The sequence below is a fragment of the Bos mutus genome, chromosome 8 (assembly GCF_027580195.1).
Source record: "Bos mutus isolate GX-2022 chromosome 8, NWIPB_WYAK_1.1, whole genome shotgun sequence".
NCBI lineage: Eukaryota > Metazoa > Chordata > Mammalia > Artiodactyla > Bovidae > Bos > Bos mutus.
In genome coordinates, this window is record NC_091624.1 from 40860683 (window position 1) to 40879670 (window position 18988).

At 50.5% G+C, this 18988-nt stretch overlaps 1 protein-coding gene across 8 annotated transcripts in view; it reads left to right on the forward strand.

The window, feature by feature from the left end:
* Positions 1-18988, forward strand: part of GFRA2 (GDNF family receptor alpha 2) — a 249901-nt gene that overhangs the window by 151310 nt on the left and 79603 nt on the right. The window lies entirely within an intron of this gene.

Consider the following 18988-nt stretch of genomic DNA (forward strand, 5'->3'; position numbering starts at 1 on the left):
TGTGAATTTTGAGATGCCTTTGAGACAGTCCTATCTGGAGCTTGACTGATGTTGTAAATTCTGGGGGTCATTGGCATATTTATGGTGTTTAAGGCCAGGGGACTGTGTAGGTTTTCCTAGGGAGAGGCTAGCATGAGAGGAGGCCCTAAGAATGTGCCTGCCCTCCTGGAAGTGCATGGTAAGGGTTTGCAGGTGTTGTTATGGCACACCAGGAGTCAAAGGAGATTTTTGAGAAAGAAGATGTGGACAGGTGTGCCAGATGCTGCCAATAGCATCTGGTGAGGAGAGGCAGGTGACCACTGGATTTGGGAAAGTGGCGGATGTTGGTGACCTCCTCAACAGCAATTTTGATGCAGTGATGATGACAGAAACCTGATCAGAGGGAATTCCCTGGCAGTCCAATGGTCAGGACTCCATGCCTTCATTGTCAAGGGCCTGGGTTCGATCCCTGGCCCGGGAACTAAAATCCCACAAGCTGCATAGCCACAAAGAAAGAAAGAAAGAAACCTGATCAGAATCGTGGCCACGGGCTCAGTTTCTCCAGCCACAGCCGAAAGACTCCTTACAATGTGGGAAGAGACCTTTCTCTAAGTGCCAGGTTCTTCTGAACAACCTAGCTGGCTCACCCTCTTAGAGAAGATGACTCTGGCGCTGCCAAGAGGAACTTTGCTTCTTCAGCATTCTTCATCGAGGGATTCTTAGAACAGCCCGAGGAGTGCCTAAGAGGTTCGCCAGGCTGCCTGTGCCGGATCTCCTGTCTGTGCTGGTTGGGGCTGCGACTTCTCCTGTGGCCAGCCAGGATGTGGTCTTTGCCTTCCCAGGGTAGTATCTGCAGAGGTGAGAAATCCTGCCCTCCTTCTTTTTAAGTAAGATTAGCCTGGTATTCTGGGGCCAGCTGTCCTCCTCAGGGCCCTTTCAGGGGATATCTTAGAAGACCCAGAGACCTACAAATGGCTCCATTGTCCCAGGGTGTCTGAGGTGAGTAAGCATAGCGACCACCATTAGCACCCTCCCACCTAGAGAAGAACTAGGACATTGAATTAAGCACCAAAGAACAGTAAGATCCTCAAGTGGTTGTTCTTGTTCAGTCACTCAGTTGTGTCCAACTCTTTGTGACCCCATGGACTGCAGCATGCCAGGCTTCTCTGTCCTTCACTATCTCCTGGAATTTGCTCAAACTCATGTCCATTGAGTGGATGATGCCATCCAACCATCTCATCCTTTGTCACCCCCTTCTCCTCCTGCCATCAGTCTTTCCAAGCATCAGGGTCTTTTCTAATGAGTCAGTTCTTTGCATCAGGTGGCCAAAGGATTGGAGCTTCAGCTTCAGCATCAGTCCTTCCAATGAATACTCAGGGTTGATTTCCTTTAGGATTTACTGGTTTGATCTCCTTGCTGTCTAAGGGACTCTCAAGAGTCTTCTCCAACACCACAGTTCAAAAGCATCAATTCTTTGGTGCTCAGCCTTCTTTATGGTCCAGCTTTCATATCCATACAGGACTACTGGAAAAACCATAGCTTGGACTGTGTGGACCTTTGTCAGCAAAGTGACATCTCTGCTTTTTAATGTGCTGTCTAGGTTTGTTATAACTTTTTTTCCAAGGAGCTAGCGTCTTTAATTTCATGGCTGCAGTCACTGTTTGCACTGATTTTGGAGCCCAAGAAATAAAGTTTGACTCATATGGAGTGAGAGGGAAATTTGGGGAGAGCTGCTTGCACCTGGCCCAGGATGCATTGTACTTGTCCAGCAGGATCCTTCAGAGCACGGGAATTCTCCATCACTCGGCCTTTGTTGGGCTGGGGGTGCTTAAGAAAAGACTCCCTGGATGTGTTCTTCAGAGGGGCTGGAGTTGCAGCCCTGGCTTCAGATCCTTACCTTGGCAGTTGTGAGAGCTTGACTGGGTTTTTTAACATCACACAACCTCTGTGCTTCTTGTAAAAATCAGGACAGTTACAGCTGCGAGGAAGCTTGGTCCCTTATTCCCCAGGACTTCCGGGGTGCTCCATTGCTAGGTACTCAGCACCCAGGATGCTGAGTTAAACCTTGGGCTGTGCGGGCTGTGAGGTGGAGGGCCAGCCCCTAAGGCTGGCAGGAGCCATCATGGAAGGCAGCTTGGAGAAGGTGTCCGAGCTGAGCTTGAAGGAGGAGCAAGCAGGCCTGTTCTAGAAGGTGGCCCTTCTGGTTCTCTCGGGGGTTATGTGTGTCTCAAAAAGGAGGGGCAGGCAAGGGAGAATCAGCTTATAAAACCTTTGTGCATTTAGCCAAGGAGTCTGATTTTCTTAGAAGACAACAAGGAGCCGTGATGTGTTTAAGGCAGGAGACCCAGTACTGTTGGTGCTTTAGAAAAGAAGATCCCTTTGGCCGCTGTGTACACAATGGGTCAGAGGAGAGAGGGGCTGGAGACGGGGGTGTCCTAGGGGCCCACTGTGATGGGGCCTGAGATCAGGAGTGCCAAGCCAGAGGGTGTGAGGGGTGAGGCCGGTTCCCAGAACTAGCTGGATGTGGACAGTGAGGGAGTGGGAGGAGGCAGGTGGACACTGCAGTCTCTGACCTGTTGACCGCCTGGCTGACAAAGTCATTACTACCTGAGAGATGGGAGCAGGAGGTCTGGGCATAGTGTTAATGTTAGTCTCTTCAGTCGGGTCTGACTCTTTGTGACCCCGTGGACTGTAGCCCACCAGGCTCCTCTGTCCCTGGATTCTCCAGGCAAGAATACTGGAGTGGGTTGCTATGCTCTTCTCCAGGGAATCTTCCCGACTCAGGGATTGAACCCGGGTCCCCTGCATTGCAGACAGATTCTTTATCATCTGAGTCACCAGGGAAGCCCCAGTCTGGGCATAGAGGAAAGGTGTTGGGGTTTTGAACTTATTTGTTGGGAAGCCTTTGGAACAGGCAAGTGGAAATGTATACGTGGGAGTTTGGGAGAGAGGTCAAGGCTTGAGATTGAGATTATGGGATTAAGTGAAATAAAGCTGTGAGGAAGAGCCTCTGGGCACAGAGGCGCACAGTAAACATTAGTCCCTTCAAAGAGCTTGTAAGCTCATTTGGGGAGACAAGGCTCACACGTGTGGAAACATTTAATATGAAGAGGAGGCCCTGCTTAATTAAGTGTTGTAAGGATTAAACTGCCTGCTGTGGGTGTTCAGAGGAAGGGAGCCGTGTGGCTGGAAGAGCCATGTTAGGTTATGTGGAGTGGGGATCCTGCAGCTGTGGGGGAAGGAAGCTTCCGGAACGGGGCAGAAGGGGAAACCAGACTGGACATGGATGTCCCAGAAGAGAGCGATGTCCTGCTCGGAGCACAGGCGCCAGTGGAGGGAGGAGTGTGTGTGTGTGTGTGTGTGTGTGTGTGTGTGTAACTAGAGCTCTGAAATGTTCTTGGGAGACACTGGGAAGATAGGGACTCCTGCAGCCCCTCCCAGCCTCCCACCTGTCAGTTCCTAATTCCAGCAGACTCCAAACTTGTTGCTCAATAAGAGGAAGAAACAGAGGCAGGTGAAGAGTCCTGGTTTAGGAGTTATACTAAATCCTAATATTATTGCAACTACCTCGGCCCATAACTAACTCTATGATCTTGTTGGAAACTGGAATGAGTTATCTTGTTAGGTAGGAGTTCCCCATTCTAAGGGGCTTCCCTGGTGGCTCAGATGGTAAAGAATCCGCCTGCAATGCAGGAGAGCTAGGTTCGATACCTGAGTCAGGAAGATCCCCTGGAGAAGGGAATGGCAACCCACTCCAGTATTCTTGCCTGGGAAATCCCATGGACAGAGGAGCCTGGCAGGCCATAGTCCATAGGGTCACAGAGTCGGACATGACTGAGCGACTAAGCACGTGTGCCCCATCCTAAGAGGTACAGAGCAGAGGCTGGGGGCCCCTTGCCAGGCCTCAGATGAGTGTCAGGTTTGGGACTTTTGTCCCTTCTGAGCTGGTGTGATTGTGAATCTCTTGTCTCTCAAGTTCAAGTGAAGGGAATGGATCGCATGAACCAGGAGGCCCCTGTGCTCCCTTCTCCTCCCTGCCCCTCCCCTTCCCTCTCTTCCTTCTCTTTTTCTTTTTCTCCTGGTTTTCAAAATGAACTTCACTTTCCTGCTTTTGCTAATTACAAAAGCTGTATGTGCTCGCCATAAAACATAATTCTGCCAAGACAGGAAGGTCGACTCAAGAAAGTAGACATCATCCGCAAGTCCAGCACCCTGAAATCACCCTGAAATGAGTGTACGTTCAGGAGAATGTGTACCTCCAGGCTTTAATACTAGGCATCCACACATTTTGACAACAGTGATGTTGTGTAGTGTATGCTGTTTTATTAGTGCTTGTCCCCGCTATATTAATGTTTAATGTGTTGGCTTGTCCAGGTTTACTGGTTTTGGTGGCAGTCTCCTTTTCTCTGTGGGTGACACACAGAACTTGCTATGGTTACATGTGGACATTTGCTCTGTCATGTAAGAATCTCATAATTGGATTGGAGCTTGGCATGTGGAAGGGGACAGACATTCTGGGCCCTGGGACAGAAGGGGACACTTAGGCAACCAGAGAGCTGTTGTCTCGTGGACGCAGGCCTTCCTTGTGAAGCAGGGGAGGACAGGTGACTGGGCTGAGCCGGGGTCTTCTCGGTGGGTAGGTGTGTTTCTGGGAAGTTTCCATTTGTGAGTTTGGGTTGTTCTCTGCTGACAGGCTGTTCAGGAGCTGGTAGTCATTTCCTGTAACTTCTAAGGGCAGTGCACAGGATAAGGACTGTACTAGGGCATCAATTTGAGAATGGAAAAGGCAGAGGCCTCTTAAGCATCCAGCCAAAGACAGAAGGCGATGCCTGAAGTGGAAGGTTTTAGGAGTCAGTATGTGTATTGGCATTGTTAAAAAAAATCAGCCGGCTGCTAATGTGGAGATCAGAGCTGCAGACACAGTGGAGAGGGCTGTAGAGTGTTGACGGGCTGAGCCTGGAAGCAAGGAAGGTCTGGGGCAGTGGCATATTTTCTCCATTCGCTTTTCTAAGTGTTTGTTTCTCAGGGGGAGTTTTAAGTAACCGAGCAAGGATCATTGCCTGCGACTTGCTAATCCTCCCCTCGCTGCAGCAGAGACGATTGGAAATCCCTAAGAAATCAACAGATAGTAGCTCCCAAGTGGTGAGCAGTGAGCTCAGAAGACTCAGGGCTGCAGCGGCCAAGGTCATTAAGCGGCCAGCTCTCTCTGCTGCCATTGGAAGGAGGTGTGGAACTGTGCTAGCAGGAGAGGTGGGCTTTTACCTTCTGGAAAATGTGCAGGGAAGAAATCTGGGCAGGTAGACAGGTCTGGGGGCCCCTGCCTCCTCCTTCCCCTGCTGGAAACTCATGCACAGATGCCCAGGGAGGAGGAACCACTTTGGCCACCTCTTGGCGACCTCTTCTGTCTCCTTCTTTTTTGGGCTCATTGTTTTCTAGTTGTTTTAATTAGCACCTGTGTCTTTAAGGAAGTTGAGTTGGCATAGGGGAGCCTCAGATAGAGCTCACCAGAGCACCTGCACTGGCCCAAGATGCGGAGAGAGGACTCTGGAGATTGCCACCCACTGGCCTGAGCACCCCGTCTCCTGTACCGATTGAAGGAGGTGTGGCTTGCAGGGACCCTGTTGTGAGGCCGTGTGACGGGGGTGCTGGCCGGAGTGGGGCCTGGCCTGCCCTGCCTGCAGTGAGCCTCGTCCTGATTTGTGATGGGAGGAAGGTGTGCTGTCTGAGGAGGTGGCAGCTGTGGACAGAGCACGATATCCTTGTATCTGAAGGTGGAGCCTGGGGGATCCATAATTCCACCTGGCAATAGGCTTGAAGCTCTTTCCCCCCCTCCCCGCAATTTCATTCTAGAGATCAAGAAGCTGAGGGCCAGAGAGGTAGAGTTACCTGCCCACAGTCACGCAGCTAGGAAGGGACAGGACTCAGGCAAAAGGTCAGGTCTGGGCAGCACCCTGTCCTGAGAGGTGGCTTGGCATGGTGTAGGGCTGACTGGACAGGGATGTCAGACACTGGGGTCCCAGACTTGGGACCTGGAACATCTCTGAGGTTCCTTATTTAAAGGAACTGTGCCTGCATGCTCAGTCATGTCCCATTCTATACGACCTTATGGACTGTAGCCCACCAGGCTCCTCTGTCCACGGGATTTCCCAAGCAAGAATACTGGAGTGAGTCGCCATTTCCTCCTTCAGGGGATGTTCCTGACCCAGGGATGGAACCTGTGTCCCCTGCGTTGGCATGTGGGTTCTTTACCACTGAGCCACCAGGGAAGTCCATTTAAATAATTTGTTGTTGTTCAGTCACTCAGTTGTGTCTGACTCTTTGCGACCCCATAGACTGCAGCACCCCAAGCTTCCCTGTCCTTCACCATCTCCTGGAGTTTGCTGAAGTTCATGTCCATTGAGTCTGTCATTTAAAGAACAGACAGAGTCAAATCTGTCTTGTCTACCTTATGGGGCTGTTGTAGAATAGGAAATGAGAGAAGATCCAGGAAGGTACTTGGAATGCTGCAAAGAATCTCCTCCTTCCCATTACCCCCCAACCCCTCTGACTGCCTCCCACCCTTCCCAGTCATGTTTAAAGGCCTGTACCCTGGAGAGGAAAGTGGGTAGAGATGGGTAGGTCTCCCCCACAGAGGGAAGGGGCGGAATGTCAGGGAAGACTCAATGCTTGAGTCCATGCAGAGCCCTGGAGATGGCTTTTGGCTTCTGGCTGTGGACAGAAGGTCTAAGACCAGTTGGATCATGGGCTAGACCAGACCTCTGCTTCCTTCCTTTTCTTTCCAGCTCTTTGCAGGAAGCTCATCAAACAGTCCTGAGTCCCTTTTGTCCTGCCAGAGTCCCAGCTGTTTGTCCATGGCACAATGAAGGCTGGGCTGGGAGAGGTGGGGTGTGGGGTGCCCATCCTGGGACCTCAGTCCAGAGCCCCTTCCCCATTCTCCCTTTCTCCATAAGGGCTCACACCTGCATTGCTCCTGTTCCCCCACTGCCCTCCCTCCCCTCTGGATCAACCTCCCAGAGGTCAATGGCAGAAAGGAGGGGGGAGAAACAGAAATGATGATGACTTTGATTTTCTTCTGTCGGAGCCTGGGGAGGGTGGTTGTTTTGCTTCCTGGACCTCAGTGGAGAATTCTCTGCCAGACAATCATCTCGGTGCTTTCATTGCTTTCTGATGCTCCTCTAACTGCACAGGGTCGGCTATTAAATGGTCATCAAACCTCAGCCTCTATCCCATCAATAGTCATAAAGTTGGGGAGATAAAAGCCATCAGTTTTCCATTATAGCTGAAAGCAACACTGTAGATAGCTATTTTCTGAATGCTGCAGATAGATGTATTTTAACTCGAGCAGGGTTTGCAGTGGCCCCCAGCTCAGCTGTGGGTCCTGCTGGGCCCACAATAACCTGTCAGGTGGTTAAAATGGGGACGGGGCCAGGCCTTTCTCTCTCTTTGTCTTCTTTCTCCTGGGAGGATTGAAACACACATCCTCAGGTATAGGGTGCTGTGTGGGGGCTGCGGAGGGTAGGACTGGGGGCTTCTTCCCTTGGTTTTGACCAGATGCTGTGCATAAATGCCAGGGTTGTCATCTGCTCATTCTAATGAGAAATGACCCATCTTTGCCTGAGCTTGGGCTGTGGGCAACCTGGGGGGCTGGATCCAGAGTAGGTGCCTGGTAAGTTGATAGGGGGTCAGGGATTGCAGAGAGCTTCCGAGGTGGCTCAGCAGTGAAAAAAAACCTCCTGCCAACGCAGGAGATACGGGTATGATCCCTGGGTCGGGAAGATCCCTGGAGAAGGAAATGGCAACCCACTCCAGTATTCTTGCCTGGAGAATCCCATGGACAGAGGAGCCTTGTGGGCTACAGTCCATGGGGTCACAAAAGAGTCGGACATGACTGAGCGCGTGTGTGAGTGCATGTACACACACACAAACACACACACACACACACACGTGGGGCCGGGGCTGGCTCTGGGGAATGGGAATGTCTGCAGCCTGTGGAAGCTGGGAGATGGATGCGGACCGTCGGGAGGGTGGCTGCTCCTGATATACAGTCTCTGCAGCTCCTCCCAGATGAGCAGGCCATTTGGAAATGGATTTTGCAATCTAACAGCTTGGCAGTGAGCAGCCATCAGATATGTCCTCCGAATGAGCTTTTCAAAGCACTCAATCCCAGGACCCTTCTGCCTCTGGTATCAGAAGAATCTAGGATCTGAGACCCCCCATCTCAGACTCCTGCCTGCAGCCTCCTCTGCTGGCCTCCTGCCAGGCGCCTGGACCCCAGCCTCCCTGGATGTGTAACTTGTCTCTGCTCTCCCTGCCTCTGGGGTCCAGTGGGAACCGGCTCCCCTGCCTAGGCCTTCCTGCTAATGAAATGGAAGGAGCCTGTTGATCTTAGCAGACCCTTTGAGGTCACCGGCTCTTTGAGGTTTCTCTGTCTTCCTGGAGGCTGTGTTCTCTGTTCCCAACACCCGCTTGTCTCAGCACCCTTCAGAGCTCTTCTTAGAATGCACTGCAGTTGTAACGTGTGGATTTCACTGGACAACAATCCTGGGTCAGATCGCATTTCCTGATCTTTCTTAGTCGCTCCAGCTTCTCCCCGCCCCAGCCTGGCTGGCAGGAAATGCAGCCCCAGTGAATGTAGCTTCCTTGTCTGTGCCGCCTCCGCCCCACTCCCCGGGATCTAGGCTCAGGTGTGGGAAGCCTCCAGGGGTGAGGAGCTGATGGTCCACCCTGTGGTATTGCCCTGCCCACCAGCCTTACCGTGTGGCCCAGACGCCCGCCCCTAGCCCCCACAGTTGTCATCTCCACTCACCCCAGACTTGCTCAGAGAGACCCTCCACCAGGCACTACCCTCAAGGCCGTGGGGCTCCCAGTTCAACATCCCCTGGGGGTTCCTCACAAGGGCTCGAGGAGCCCAGGTTTCCTTTAACTTGGGGAATGGCCTTCTCTCTAGCTCCAGTGGGCTTCTCTGCCTTCCCTCTCCATCACCAAGCCCTGGCACCTCCTCTTCTTGGTTTGCCTTCCCAAGGCTTCTGAAAATAAGCCCTCCTCTGGGACTTCCCTGGTGGGTCCAGTGGTTAAGAATACGTCTTGCAGTGCAGGGTTCAATCCCTGGTCGGGGAACTAAGATCCCATATGCCCTGTGGCAACTAAGCTGGCATGACATGACTAGACAATGAGAGAGTCCCAACAAAGAGCTCGCATGGCACAAGCAAGATCCTGCATGCTGTACCTGAGATGGCACAGCCAAGTAAAACAAGCGGCAGGGACATTCAGGCCTCCCGGCCTCAGATGCCTGCTCTCCTTCGCAAGGGAACGTGTGAATATCGGGGGAGGAAGGTGAGAGCACCTGTCATTATTTCAGTTCATCTTCGGTGTCTTCTGCATTAAGCTCTTCTGCCTGCAGCTGCCATGTGGCCTGCACACTGTGCCAGCACACAGACCCCTGCCCCTAGCCCAGGGCTGGCATGATGCAGGGTGCCAGAAATGCTTGGTGAATCCTAAATGCTCTCTGTGGCCTGCAACAGAGATTGCAGGAGGTAACTTAACCTTTTCTTAATGACACAGTGCTCTCCTTGACTACCAGTTAATTCACACAGATGGCACCCACTATGCCTTAGGTATTTCTTACAGGAGACTGTTGGCCCCTGTACTAATTAGCCTTAGACACTGTGAATCTTGAGTCACTGTGTTTTGCTTTTCTAGAATTTCTGTCTTATCCCCTGTGTCTGCCGTCACTCCTTGCTGAAGGTTCTCCCTGCCCCTGGGAGTTTTCCTCTGTCCCCTGTTTTCTTTCCCTGCTTTTCTCTGGAACAGAAAAACCAGATCACCTGTGTGTTCAGATTATCTATGCACTAAGCACCATTAGACCTGAAGCGAAGTGATAAAGGATTTTCTTAGGAGTAAAATATCTGTTTTAGTGTATAAACAGTATACTCTCCACTCAGGCGGCTTCCTTGTTCTTGGCGGGCTGCCTGAGAAGTGACCTACAAAAGTGCTGTTACGGTAGAGCCTTTCAGATTAAAAAAATATATTTTAAGATGAAGGGACACAAGAAAAGGGACACAAGAAAAGGGACACGAGAGGATATTAAGGACTTTTGGAATGAGAGTTGGCCACACAGATGGCTAAGGAGAGGCGAACTCTGTTCTCTTTGCAAAGGACATGGCCAAATCTTCATCATTGGTGGTTTTCCCTGTTGACCTTGGGCAGCAGCACAATTCCACCTTTTTTGTCACAGACAGTGGGCCTGGGGATTCGGATGAGGGGGGTTTGGGCCTAGGAGGGGTGACGGTTTTCCCACCAGCAGCGGATATCGTCTCATCCAGGGCTGTTGCTTATGCATCGTGTGACAAGTGAGCACCTGAGTTGGCGATGGTGGCAGTGAGGCTTGACCCAGGCAGGGTGCTGTAAGGACCAGGTAGAGAGAGTGCATGGCCAAGGGCCTCTTTTCAGAAAGTTAAAAAAAAAATTAATTGAAATATAGTTGATTAACAATGTTGTATTAGTTTCTGAGGTGCACTATATATATGTACACACACACACACATTCTTTTCTTTTTCATATTCCTTTCCATTATGATTTATCACAGGATATTATCTATAGTCCCTCTGCTATACAGTAGGTCCTTGTTGTTTATCTATTTTACGCCTGCGTGCATGTGAGCTAAGTCGTTTTAGTCACGTCCGACCCTTTGTGACCCTATGGATTGTAGCCCGGCAGGTTCTTATGTCCATGGGATTTTCCAGGCAAGAATACTGGAGTGGGTTGCCATTTCCTTCTCCAGGAGACCTTCCTGACGCAGTGATTGAACCCATGTCTCATGTCTGCTGCATTGGCAGCCGGGTTCTTTGCTGGTGCCACCTGGGAAGCCCATTTTACATAGAGTAGTGTGTATGTGTTAACCCCAAATCCCTGTTTTACCCCTCCCCCTTTTTCCCTTTGGTAATCGTAAGTTAGTTTGCAATGTCTGTGGATCTGCTTCTGTTTTGTAAATAGGTTCATTTGTGTTGTATTTTAGATTCCGCATTTAAGTGATATCGTATGGTATTTGCCTGTGTCTGGCTTACTGCACTTAGTATGATAGACTCTAGGTCCACCCAGCTTGCTGCAAATGGCACTAGTTCCTTCCTTTTTGTGGCCTAGTAACACTCTATTGTATGTGTGTACCACACCTTCTTTACCCTTTCATCTGTCAATGGACTTTAGGTTGCTTCCATGTCTTGGCTATTATAAACAGGGTAGCAATCAACATTAAGGTGTGTGTATCTGTTTGAATTATAGTTTTGTTCAGATGTAAGCCCAGGAGTGGGATTGCAGGATCATATGGTGACTCTATTTGTAGTTTTTTAGGGAACCTCCATACTATTTTCCATAGTGACTGTACCACTTTATATTCACATGAGGGAAGTGTGAGCTGGGGTGCTTTCAGTAGCTTGGTGGATGGGATGAGCCCTGGACCAGAAACCCTGGGTCCTGCTCCTAAACCAGCCCCTTCTCTCTGGGAAACCTCAGGGGTGCTCTGTATCCTCTCAGCATTGGCTCCTTTATCTGAAAGGCAAGGGGATGAAGGAAATGATGCTTATCCCAGCTTACATGCTGCATTGACTGTGACTTGCCATCTTACCAGGATTTGGGCAGGAGAGAGGGAAGTATGTGATGGAGAAGAACTGTGGGGTCGGGGCATTGGTAAGCTTCCTGCCACCCAGCGAGGTCCAAAGTGTCTTTGTCTCATGATTTGTAACTTTATATGGGAAGATGCGGGTGGAGGGTGTGTGCCCTCAGGAGGGAGGTTCAGGGACAGAAATACCGGGTGAGGCGCCACTGGATCAGCTGAGCCGTTGGGAGAAGTGCTTTCTGCTTGGATGACTGTGCAAGGCCAGACTCAACCTCTCTGGTGCGTGGACAGGAGCAGAAACAGGGGCTTCTGCGGAGCAGCTTCCTCGTTTTTGGAGTGAGGAGGGGTTGGGCTGACTGGTCTCCAAGGTCCCTCCTGACCCCAAACACTGAGAACCAGAGAAATACCTTTACACTTCCCCCTCTTGCCAGGAAGAGAGGATGTGGGGGGTCTGCCCACTGGCCCATCCCCTCTTTAGATTTCTTGGTTGGGGTCCAGATGATGGGTCATCCTTCCAGAGCATCCTGGGTGGTGCAGTTCCCTTTCTAGGTTGTCCATCTCTGAGAGCAGGGCCCTGGGTCTGTGGGAGCAAACAGGAGGAAAGAGCTATTCTCTGGTGACTCCGCCCAGGGGGTGCCCTTTGGGGATGGTGGTGGGAGGAAGAGAGGTACAAGCATATATGTTCTCTTTGATGGTTGGATAGAATCACTGCCTCAATGGACATGAGTTTGAGCAAACTCCGGGAGATAGTAAAGGACAGGGAAGCCTCGAGTGCTGGAGTCCATGGGGTTGCAAAGAGTCAGACACGATGTGACTGAACAACAACAGGATTTATGTATTTATTTTTGGCTGCGCTGGGTCTTCGTTGCTGCACTCAGGCTTTCTCCAGTTGCAGCCAGCGGGGGCTACTCTCTAGTTGCAGTGCGAGGGCTTCTCATGTTGGTGGCCCGTGTTGCAGAGCACGGGCTTTAGGCCGAATGGACTGCAGTGGTTGCAGCATGTGGGCTCTACAGTGCTGGCTCAGTAGTTGTGCACGGGATTAGTTGTGCAAGCGTGTGTATTCTCTGGGGGATGAGTGTGTGTTCAGAGGAGGGTGCATGAGCAAAGGAAAGTGTGTGTCCCCATGTGAGAGGGAGCTTCTATGGGAGAGCAGGTCTGTGAATTTTATCAACCCACTCTCTCAGTTTCTCTGAACTGTAGATGCTACTTCTGTAAAGAAATTGCCATCCTCTTTAATAATAATGAAACCCAGGCTCTCCACAGTAAAAGGTGGGGAGGTCTCCTGGCCCCTACCCTCCTCTCCTGGGCCCCCCTTCCACTGGGGCTCTCTCTGGGATGACCACCAACACTTCCTTCCTGTGATGGGGTGGGGGAAGCCCTGCTTGCCTTTAATATTCAAGCTCCAATGGTGGAGCCTCTCCACTTTCTAAAACCTCACAGCCCAACTAGGATCAGTTGTTAATGACACTTAAATAAAAAGAGACTTAGGGAAGGGAACACAGAGGTTAGCCTGAACCTGGGGTGTATCTGTTTTCCTGAGACCAAGCGTCTCTCTGCCTTATCTCCATCGTACTTTGGTCTTGGGCTACCCCACGTGGCAGGTGCCACTTGGCCTGGGCACAGGCCTTAGACTCTGCTGGCCAGACCCCGGGAGGCCTGGCTGCCCAAGGGGACAAGTCCCTTCCCCTTATTGCTGCTGTTAGGGATACCACTGCCTGGGGAGACCAGTCTTGCCCAGAAGGGTGTGCCTTCCAAGGTAGGTGACATTGACAGAGCTGTGTGTTAGGTACCTGTCACTGAGGACCTGTCATACTCAGTTAGCCTCAAGTGCTCTTATTTATTTATTTTTACTTTTAAGATTTTTTTTGGGCAATGTGGATCACAATAAACTGTGGAAAATTCTGAAAGAGATGGGAATACCAGACCAACTGACCTGCCTCTTGAGAAACCTGTATGCAGGTCAGGAAGCAACAGTTAGAACTGGACATGGAACAACAGACTGGTTCCAAATAGGAAAAGCGGTACGTCAAGGCTGTATATTATCACCCTGCTTATTCAACTTATATGCAGAGTATATCATGAGAAACACTGGGCTGGAAGAAGCACAAGCTGGAGTTAAGATTGCTGGGAGAAATCTCAATAACCTCAGATATGCAGATGACACCACCCTTATGGCAGAAAGTGAAGAGGAACTAAAAAGCCTCTTGATGAAAGTGAAAGAGGAGAGTGAAAAAGTTGGCTTAAAGCTCAACATTCAGAAAACTAAGATCATGGCATTCGGTCCCATCACTTCATGGGAAATAGGTGGGGAAACAGTGTCAGACTTTGTTTTTTTTGGGTTCCAAAATCACTGCAGATGGTGACTGCAGCCATGAAATTAAAAGACTCTTACTCCTTGGAAGGAAAGTTATGACCAACCTAGATAGCATATTCAAAAGCAGAGACATTCAAGCAGAGACATTCCTTTGCCAATAAAGGTCCATCTAGTCAAGGCTATGGTTTTTCCAGTAGTCATGTATGGATGTGAGAGTTGGACTGTGAAGAAAGCTGAGCGCCGAAGAATTGATGCTTTTGAACTGTGGTGTTGGAGAAGACTCTTGAGAGTCCCTTGGACTGCAAGGAGATCCAGCCAGTCCATTCTAAAGGAGATCAGTCCTGGATGTTCTTTGGAAGGACTGATGCTAAAGCTGAAACTACAATACTTTGGCCACCTCATGTAAAGAGTTGACTCATTGGAAAAGACTCTGATGCTGGGAGGGATTGGGGGCAGGAGGAGAAGGGGATGACAGAGGATGAGACGGCTGGAGGCATCACCGACTTGATGGATGTGAGTCTGAGTGAACTCTGGGGGTTGGTGATGGATTGGGAGCCTGTGATGCTGCAATTCATGGGGGCGCATGAATTGCAGAGAGTCAGACATGACTGAATGACCGAACTGAGACCATTTTTAAAGTCTTTATATTGAATTTGCTATATATAATTGGACTTCCCTGGTGGCTCAGATGGTAAAGAATCTGCCTGCAATGCAGGAGACCTGGCTTCAGTCCCTGGGTTGGGAAGATCCCCTGGAGAAGGGAATGGCTACCCACTCCAGTATTCTTGCCTGGAGAATCCCATGGACGCAGGAGCCTGGTGGACTATAGACCATGGGGTTGCAGAGTAGGACATGACTGAGCGACTAACACTTTCACTGCTTCTGTTTTATGTTTTTTTTTTTTTTTCATCTGTAAGGGGAATGTGAGATCTTAGCCTTCTGACCAGGGAAGCTTCCCCTGCATTGGAAGGTGACGTCTTTTTTTTTTTTTTAAACTATTTTGTGTTGGGGTATAGCTGATTAACAAACAATGTTGTGATAGTTTCAGGTGAACAGTGAAAAGACTTGGTTATACATACACCTGTATCCATTCTCCCTGAACCCTTCCCCACCGCCCCCCGCCATATCCAGTCTGCCATATAACATTGAGCAGAGTTCTATGTGCTATATAGTAGGTCCTTATTGGTAACCCATTTTAAATATAACAGCATGCAGATATCCATGCAACTCCCTAACTATCTGGAAGGTGAAATCTTAACCACTAGACCACCAGAGAGGTCCCTCAAGTGCTCTTTACAATGCGACTATTATTTCTCTGTGCTCACATAAGGGCACTGTGGGCCAGAGACTTTTAAGTGACTTGCCCAAGATGACACAGGATATAGGGTGGAGCAGAAGTTTGAAGCAGGGCTGGCTCCAGAGGCTGTGTTGTCACAGTTACCATGCAGGGTCTCCACATGGGTCTCCCCATTTCCATTATTTGTAGCTCTTATTAAAAGGCTGATTCCCAGATCCCTCCTAAAACCTTTTGAGACAGCTTCCTGGATTCGGGGCCCAGAGATCCAATTTCCCCATGGCTTCCTGGGTGATTATCTTCACTGTGAAAGTTCAGAACCAACCCTTGCTGGAACCCTGGCACTGGGTCTGCTCTGGGGCCTCTGCCTGGCATTGGCAGGGTAAGGGAGCCAGTAGAGAAGATTCTGGATGTGCAGTGACAAACAAATCCACTTTGTAGGCAAATATATGGGGAAAAAATGGAAATAGTGACAGACTTTATTTTCTTCTTGGGCTCCAAAATCACTGCAGCCATGAAATTAAAATATGCTTGCTTCTTGAAAGAAAAGCTATGACAAACCTAGACAGCGTATTAAAAAGCACAGACATCACTTTGCCCAGAAAGGTCTGTATAGTCAGAGCTATGGTTTTTCCAGTAGTCATGTATATCCATACATGAGAGTTGGACTGTAAATAAGGCTGAGTGCCGAAGAATTGGTGTTTTTGAATTGTGGAGCTGGAGAAGACTCTTGAGAGTCCCTTGGACAGCAAAAAGATCAAACCAATCCATCCTAAAGGAAATCAGTCTTGAATATTCATTGAAAGAACTGATGCTGAAGCTTAGGCTCCAATACTTTGGGCACCTGATGTGAAGAGCTGACTCATTAGAAAAAGCCCTGATCCTGGGAAAGATTAAGGGCAGGAGGAGAAGGGGACGACAGAGGACGAGATGGTTGGATGGCCTCATTGACTCAATGGATGTGAGTTTGAGCAGACTCTGGCAGATGGTGAAGGACAGGCAGGCCTGGCCTGCTGCAGTCCATGGGGGTCACAGAGTCAGACCCGACTGAGCAACCAAACCACCACAACAAAGGTGCACCTGTGAGTAGGAGTTTATTTGCTGTGTCTCCTCCTTCTCTGTGTTCTCTAGGATTCTTCCAATGGTGGAAGGAGGCCGCCTGGGCTGGAGAGTGGCCCAGATTTATCTGCCATTTGCTTGTGTGGAACATCCAAAAACTTTTGTTTTAATATCCAGCTGGCGTTTTTACTATTAAAATGACCCCTGCCTATTTATCCTTTGGAAAGCAATCAAAATATTTGCCGTGAATCCACACAGTTGGTGGCAATGGGATGCCAGTGCAGAGAGACCACTGTGGCGTGAACAGAACACACGGATGGACCTCAGCCTTGAAGATGGGGCTCTGCGCAGTGTGGAGGCTGCTGCTGGTGGCCACACAAGACTGGGCAGCATTCTTGCGTGAGTCTAGCTGGCTCCTGACACAGCCAGTCTGCTGCCAATTGCAGCATCCCTCGCTCCCATGCTGGGGCACGCCTGGCCCTGGGGTGACGCAAGATTGGAGTCTGGGAACCAGAAGAAGTGAAGCTTAGGGCCCATAGCTGTCCTTGCACAGGGGGAGAGCACAGTGGGAATCACTCCCCTAGGGCATCAGGGCTGCAGGTCCTGGGGTCTGTGCTGGAGGCGCCCAAATCCTCTCCCAGCATGGGCAGGGTAGTCTCAGAGACTGAGACACTGGAGAGTAAAAGCCTATTCTTGGAGGAGTGGCTGTTCAGGCCAGATACAGAGGGTCTCAGCCTGCATCTGAATCACGCTGACATTGGGAGTAGGTGAGGTCAAGTGCTTGCTGTAAGGAGGAGATGGGTGAATGCAAGTGTGTTGAATAGCCCTTCCCCAAACTCCAGAAGGTTCACCTGGAACCCCAGAATGTGGCTTTATTTGAATAGGGTCTTGGCTTCCCTGGTGGCTCAGACAGTAAAGCGTCTGCCTGCAATGCGGGAGACCCGGGTTCGATTCCTGGGTCGGGAAGATCCCCTGGAGAAGGAAATGGCAATCCACTCCAGCACTCTTGCCTGGAAAATCCCATGGATGGAGGAGCCTGATAGGCCACAGTCCATGGGGTCGCAAAGAGTCAGACAAGACTGAGCGACTTCACTTTCACTTTCTTTCTTTGGCAGATGTAATTAATAAGGATGAGGCCACACTAGGTTAGTGTGGACTCTAAATGCCAATTGCAGCATGCCAGTTGGGCTTCCCTTGTAGCTCAGTTGGTAAAGAATCTGCCTGCAGTGCAGGAGACCCGGGTTCGATCCCTGGGTTGGGAAGATCCCCTGGAGAAGGAAATGGCAACCCACTCCAGTATCCTTGCCTGGAAAATCTCTTGGACAGAGGGGCCTGGTGGACTGCAGTCCATGGGGTTGCAAAGAGTCAGGCACGACTGAGTGACTAACACTAACACTAACTAACACTAAAGAAGGACGGGGCAGACAGACAGACAGGGAGAAGGATGGAGGCAGAGAGATGGGAACGATGCAGTTTCAGGCCAGGAAACCCCGAGCATCCCTGGGAGCCACCAGCTGCTGTGAGAGGTGGGGAAGCCCCCTCCCCTGCTGCCACCTTGATCTCAGGCTTCTAGTTTTCAGAACTGAGAGAGAATTAATTCTTGTTATTTCTCCTGGTGGCTCCAGTGATAAAGAATCTGCCTGCAATGCGGGAGACCTGGGTTCAATTCCTGGGTCAGGAAGATCCCCTGAGAAGGGAATGGCAACCCACTCCAGTATTCTTGCCTGGGGAATCCCACGGAGAGAGGAGCCTGGTGGACTACAGTCCATGGGGTCTCAAAGAGTTGGAAACGACTGAGCGACTAATGCTTTCACTACACTGAGTCCCTCGGTTTGTGGTGACTTGCCATGAGAGCCCTGGAATATGAACACACTAAAACAGGGTCTCCCACACCTCCCCAGGGGAGTCATCAGCCAGAGAAAGACCGAGACCCCCAAGGCTGGTGGGCCCAGGCAGAGTTCATGACCATCAATTTCCCATGAGAGAGAGGAGGGACCTCCAGTGAGCAGGTGCTGCATGGAAGGGTGGAGAATGCTAAGGGGGGATTTCTAAGGAAGGGAGAGGGTGTGGGAGGGTGGGTTCCAGGCCACTTGATTGGGTGAGGTTGGGCTGGGGTCTGTTGTGCAGTGTGTGAGGGGTCACTGTGGTTTCCTGGACAGAGAGAGGAGCCGGAGAAAGACCACCATTTTGAAGGCAAAGACCAAGAAAAGCAGATGTGCTGTAGGCCTATAAGGGACCAGTCTTCCTCATGACAACAAAGCCCAGTGACTCTTGAGGGGGAAGGGAAACAGGAGGAATAGGTTCAAGGTCAGGCAGCTACTGGCTCTGCCCTCATGGCTGTGACCCCACCGTGAGGCCTCTCTCTTGGCTTCTGCTGCCCCCATCATACCCAACCCCAGTGGGTGATGTCCTTCCCACACAGGAGCCGCGGTCCAGGCCTATCTGCCCCTCTGAGAGGACCAGTGGCCTTGGGCTTGCACCCCAGACAGACCAGGCTTCAAGTCCCAGCCCCCAGCACTTCCCAGGCATGCTCAGTCGTTTCTCCAGGCCTTGGTTTCCTTCTCTGTCTGGTGGGGGATTTTATGAGGATTAAAGCCGTTAATACTTTCAGAGGTGCTTAGCGGACACACAGCAGATGCTTGGAATTGTTAGCTATTATTATTTACTATTAGTTCAGTAGGTCTCAGTAAGGACTGAGATGGAAATAATTATAGCAAACATAAACTGCATA